The sequence below is a fragment of the Otolemur garnettii genome, unplaced genomic scaffold, assembly GCF_000181295.1.
Source record: "Otolemur garnettii isolate 467f Iridium unplaced genomic scaffold, OtoGar3 scaffold00179, whole genome shotgun sequence".
In the NCBI taxonomy this organism is placed as follows: domain Eukaryota; kingdom Metazoa; phylum Chordata; class Mammalia; order Primates; family Galagidae; genus Otolemur; species Otolemur garnettii.
This window is the reverse complement of record NW_003852574.1, coordinates 335047-341332: the sequence shown is the minus strand read 5'-3', so window position 1 is coordinate 341332 and position 6286 is coordinate 335047. Positions and strand designations below refer to the sequence as shown.

General features: G+C 45.2%; 1 pseudogene; it reads left to right on the top strand.

Annotated features, from left to right (window-relative positions):
- The first annotated feature begins 1724 nt into the window (after positions 1-1724).
- Positions 1725-4185, top strand: LOC100942135 (annotated as a pseudogene).
- The last annotated feature ends 2101 nt before the right edge of the window (positions 4186-6286 follow it).

Genomic DNA, 6286 nt, shown 5'->3' with positions numbered 1-6286 from the left:
TTTTTTTTTTTTTTTTTTTGAGGCAGAGTCTCACTTCGTCTCCCTCAGTAGAGTGCTGTGGCATCATAGCTCATAGCAATCTCAAACTCTTGAGCTCATATGATTCTCTTTAGCCTCCTGAGTAGTTGGGACTGCAGTAGTTTTTCTACCCACCTCAGCCTCTTAGAATGCTAGGATTATAGATGTGTATAGGTGTGAGCTACTGGGCCTGTCCCCTCTTATTTATTTATTTATTTTTTGAGACAGAGTGAGCAGAGTGCTGCGGCATCATAGCTCACAGCAACCTCAAACTCTTGGGCTCAAGTGATCCTCCCGCCTCAGTTTTTTCTATTTTTAGTAGAGATGGGGTTTCACTTTTGCTAAGGCTGGTCTTGAACTCATGAGCTTGAGCAATTCACCTGCCTTAGCCTCCAGAGTGCTAGGATTACAGGTGTGAGCCTCCATGCCTGGTCACCCTCTCATGCTTTTTTTTTTTTTTTTTTTTTCAGCTTCTGGCCGGGGCTGGGTTTGAACCTACCACCTCTAGCATATGGGGCCAGCGCCTTACCCTTTTGAGCCACAGGCACCACTCAACCCTCTCATGTTTTTAAGGAAGGATGCTAAGCATCCCCATGGAACTCAGGTCTGGGATAGGTACAGGACCCACCTGCTGGATGGTGCCTTAGAGGACCTCAGCCAGGTTCTGTGGGGCAGGAGCTTCCATGCATAATCCAGTTAAACACACCTCTAGGCACTGTATTTCTCACCTGGTTTCCTAGAGAGCCAAACCAGGCTGGATATCCCTCTCTTTAGGCACATATATCCTGGACTTAAGTGCCAGTTACCTCAGATTCCTCACTGACATCAGTGCTGATCTCTGGCTGAGTTCTGGGGTGCTCTGTGCCAGGAGAAATGCCTGGAGGTGGCTTCTAGTCAGCTGGCTTGGACAGAGAGGAGAGTGGACTTTCTTTTTTGTGGGGGGAGTGGCCTTTCTTGAGTCAGACATGTGCTCCAAACACATGGCCCTAGAACCCCTGAGTTCACTGCTACCAACCCACTTGTCCCTTGTGATGGACTTCCCAGGCCAAGAAAGGGTGCTGAGCAAAGGTCATATCCCTTCTTGATCTAGAGAACACACAGTCCATTCACTCTTTCTCTCCAAGAAAGAAATGGATTAAGGAAGAGGGCAGTGCCTGTGGCTCAAAGGAGCAGGACGCCGGCCCCATAAACTGGAGATGGTGGGTTCAAACCTGACCCTGGCCAAAAACTGCCCCAAAAAAGGAAAAGAAAGAAATCCCTTTGGGCGGCGCTTGTGGCTCAGTGAGTAGGGCACTGGCCCCATATACTGAGGGTGGCAGGTTCAAACCTGGCCCTGGCCAAACTGCAAGAACAACAAAAAAATAGCTGGGTGTTGTGGTGGGCACCTGTAGTCCCAGCTACTCAGGAGGCTGAGGCAAGAGAATTGCCTAAGCCCAAGAGCTGGAGGTTGCTGTGAGCTGTGACAATAAAGGGCAATAAAGTGAGACTCTGTCTCTAGAGGAAAAAAAAAAAGAGTTCAAGGAAGGGGCCGTTCCTGTGGCTCAGTGAGTAGAGCACCAGCCCCCATATACCAAGGGTGGCAGGTTCGAACCCAGCCCGGGCCAAACTGCAACAAAAAATAGCGGCTGTCCAGTTGAATGCAGTGGCAGCTCCTGGGTCTTCTGTGTGTCCTACGTAATCCATGCCAGCTCTACGAGTAAGCGAGTATGTCTAAGGGACCCGTGGTTGGTATTGATCTTGGCACCACGTACTCTTGTGTGGGTGTCTTCCAGCATGGAAAAGTAGAGATAATTGCTAATGATCAGGGAAACTGAACCGCTCCAAGTTATGTTGCCTTTACTGACACCAAATGATTGATTGGTGATGCTGCAAAAAATCAAGTTGCAATGAACCCCATGAACACAGTTTTTGATGCCAAGTGTATGATTGGACGCAGGTTTGATGATGCTGTTGTCCAGTCTGATATGAAGCATTGGCCTTTCGTGGTGGTGGATGATGCAGGCAGGCCCAAGGTCCAAGTAGAATACAAAGGAGAGACAAAAAGTTTCTATCCAGAGGAGGTGTCATCCATGGTTCTGACAAAGATGAAGGAAATTGCAGAAGCCTATTTTGGAAAGAATGTTGCCAATGCTGTGGTCACAGTATCAGATTACTTCAATGATTCTCAGCGTCAGCCTACCAAAGATGCTGGAACTATTGCTGGTCTCAATGTTCTTAGGATTATAAAGGAGCCAACTGCTGCTGCTATTGCTATGGCTTAGACAAAAAGGTTGGAGCTGAAAGAAATATGCTGATCTTTGACCTTGGAGGTAGCACTTTTGATGTGTCAATCCTCACTATTGAGGATGGAATCTTTGAGGTCAAATCTATAGCTGGAGATACTCACTTGGGTGGCGAAGACTTTGACAACCGAATGGTCAACCATTTTATTGCTGAGTTTAAGTGCAAACATAAGAAGGACGTCAGCGAGAATAAAAGAGCTGTCCGTCGCCTCTGTACTGCTTGCAGACGTGCTAAGTGTACTCTATCTTCCAGCACCCAGGCCACTATTGAGATTGATTCCCTTTATGAAGGAATCGACTTCTATACCTCCATTACCTGTGCCCGATTTGAAGAATTGAATACTGATCTGTTCTGTGGCACCCTGGACCCTATAGAGAAAGCCCTTCGCAGCTGGGCACCTGTGGCTCAAGTGGCTAAGGTGCTAGCCACATACACCTAAGGTGGCAGGTTCGAATACAGCCTGGGTCCACCAGACAACAATGACAGCTGTAACCAAACAATAGCCGGGCATTGTGGTGGGCGCCTATGGTCCCAGCTACTTGGGAGGCCGAGGCAGGAGACTCACTTGAGCCCAAGAGTTGGAGGTTGCTATGAGCAGCAATGCCACAGCATTCTACCCAGGGGGATTTTTTTTGAGGCTCTATCTCAAAAAAAAAGAAGAAGAAAAGCCCTTTGAGATGCCAAACTAGACAAGTCACAGATTCATGACATTGTCCTGGTTGGTGGTTCTACCCATATCCCCAAGATTCAAAAGCTTCTCCAAGCTTCTTCAATGGAAAAGAATGGAATAAGAGCATCAATCCTGATGAGGCTATTGCTTACAGTGTAGCTGTCCAGGCGGCCATTCTATCTGGAGACAAATCCGAGAATGTTCAGGATTTGCTACTATTGGATGTCACTCCTCTTTCTCTGGGTATTGAGACTGCTGGTGGAGTTATGACTGTGCTCATTAAGTGCAATACTACTATTCCTACCAAGCAGACACAGACCTTCACTACCTACTCTGACAACCAGCTGGGGGTGCTCAGCCAGGTTTATGAAGGTGAGCATGCCATGACCAAGGATAACAACTTGGTTGGCAAGTTTGAACTTACAGGCATACCTCCTGCTCCCTGTGGTGTTCCTCAGATTGAAGTCACTTTTGATATTGATGCCAATGGGATTCTCAATATCTCTGCTGTGGATAAGAGTACAGGAAAAGAAAATAAGATTACCATCACTAATGACAAGGGACGTTTGAGCAAGGAAGACATTGAACAGATGGTCCAGGAAGCTGAGAAGTACAAGGCTGAAGATGAGAAGCAGAGGGACAAGGTCTCATCAAAGAACTCACTTGATGGGCAGTGCCTGTGGCTCAATGGGTTTGGCGCCGGCCCCTCACACCGAAGGCGGCGAGTTCAAACCTGACTCCAGACAAACTGCAAAAAAAAATAGCTGGGCATTGTGGCAGGCGCCTGTAGTCCCAGCTATTTGGGAGGCTGAGGCAAGAGAATCGCCTAAGCTCAAGAGCTGGAGGTTGCTGTGAGCTGTGACACCACAGCACTCTACCAAGGGCAACAAAGTGAGACTCTGTCTCTAAAAAAAAAGAACTCACTTGAGTCCTATGCATTCAACATGAAAGCAACTGTTGAAGATGAGAAATTTCAAGGCAAGATCAACAATGAGGACAAACAGAAGATTCTTGACAAGTATAATGAAATTATCAACTGGTTTGATAAGAACCAGACTATAGAGAAGGAACATCAACAGAAGGAGCTGGAGAAAGTCTGTAACCCCATCATTACCAAGTTGTACCAGAGTGCAGGAGGAATGCCTGGGCGCCTCCCTGGTGCTCCTCCTTTTGGTGGTGATTCCTCTGGCTCCACCACTGCAGAGGTTGATTAGCCAACCCAAGTGTAGATGTAGCATTGTTCCACACAGTAAAATGAAGGATCCAAATTTGTAGCAAATTATGCGGCAGATTTAAAGTTGGGCTGCTATAGTGAATTACTGAGCATTCCCAATACTTGAGTATGGAACATGTGCACAGAGGAAGGAAATAACATTGCACTTTAAAAGCACTGTATTGTAAGTGGAAAATGCAATTCTTAAATAAAGCTGTATTTAAAATTGGCAAAAAAAAAAAAATAGCCGGGTGTTCTGGCGGGCACCTATAGTGGGGGGCTGAGGCAAGATGATCACCTAAGCCCAAGAGCTGGAGGTTGCTGTGAGCTGTGACACCACAGTACTCTACCGAGGGTGATAAAATGAAACTCTGTCTCTAAAAAAAAAAGTTCAAGGAAGACAAAAACTGCAGTCATACGGAAAACTCAGAGTTGACCTTTTTCTTGTAGAGAGAACTGAGGCACTGAAGGAAAAAGGATTCGGAATCAATACTGAAGCATCAAGACAAATATAAGTTACAGCTCAAGGCAAAGATATTCATAATACAGGCATTTTCATCAAAAAGTATTAACATACAATTGAATATTATTTTTTTAAGCTAGTCAAATTTAGCAGTGAGGGGTTGAATTCCAACTTTAGTGACGCTAATGTTAATAAGCTCTGATAACCCTCTACCATTGGACCAGCCCGAATATTCTTTTTTCATACTAAGTATTTTATTGCCTACTTAGGCCAGTGTATATAAAACAATTATCCTTGTGAAATAGAAATTCATGAAAATTTGGAGAGGTAAATGTTAAGTACTAACAAAAGTAGAAGAGAGGAGTGGTTTGGGAAACTTTTGGAAGATTCGTTTTATAAAAAATGGAACAGACTTTCTGGGGTCTGAAGGATTTGTACTTGAAAATACTCCAGTCAGCAAAGGATCATGTTGATTATTCTGCAGACAGAATTGTTTTAAGTCTGCAGCTACCTGGGAAACTTTAAAGCCCTTGAGTCCAGCCTCCAGACTGAGCTGTTGAACTACTTTCTTCATGGCAGCGACACTGGAGGAACCAGAAGTGAGAGGCAGCACCTGAATTCCGACCTTTGACTCTAAGTTTGCAGTCCTATCCAATTGAGTATTACTGAGCCATAAAAAGGAATACAGTTTTGATGCACACTACAACATGATGAAAGTTTAAGACATACTAATAATAATCTCAATGCAAAACGATAAATGCTGTATGATTCTACTCATGTAGGATATCTAGAATAGGCAAATTCAGAGACAGAATGTAGAATGATGGGCCAGGTGTGTTGGCTCACGCCCATAATCCTAGCACTCTGGGAAGCCCAGGCAGGAGGATCCCTTGAACTCAGGAGTTTGAGACCACCATATCAAGGTGAGACTAAAAATAGAAAAAAATTAGCCAGGTGTTGTGGTGGGTGTCTGTAGTCCCAGCTACTAGGGAAGCTGAGGCAAGAGGATTGTTTGAACCTAGGACTTTGAGGTTGTTGGGTGACAGAGTGAGCTTTGTCTCAAAAAAAAAAAAAAAAGAAGCAGAACAATAGAACAATGGTTACCCAGGACTGGCAGGAAAGGAGAATGGGGAGTTAATGTTTAATGGGTGCAGAGTTTCAGTTTGGGATGATGAAAACGTTCTGGAGGTAGATAATGGTTCTGGGTATGCAGCGTGATTGTACCTAATGCCACTGAATTGTATATTTGAAAATGATTAAAATAGTAGATTTTGTTGGGTGCAGTGGTTCACGCCTGTAATCCTAGCACTCTAGGAGGCCGAGGCGGGTGGATTGCTTGAGTTTACGATTTCAAGACCAGCCACAGCAAAAGTGAGACCCCCATCTCTACTAAATTAGAAAAAACTGAGGCAAGAGGATTGCTTGAGCCCAAGAGTTAGAGGTTGCTCAGTTACGACGCCACGGCCCTTTACCCAGGGCAACAGCTTGAGACTCTATCTCAAAAACAAAATAGGCTCGGCACCTGTAGCTCAAGTGGCTAAGGTGCCAGCCACATACACCAGAGCTGGTGGGTTCAAATCCAGCCTGGGCCTGCCAAACAACAATGACAACTACAACCAAAAAATAGCCAGGCATTGTG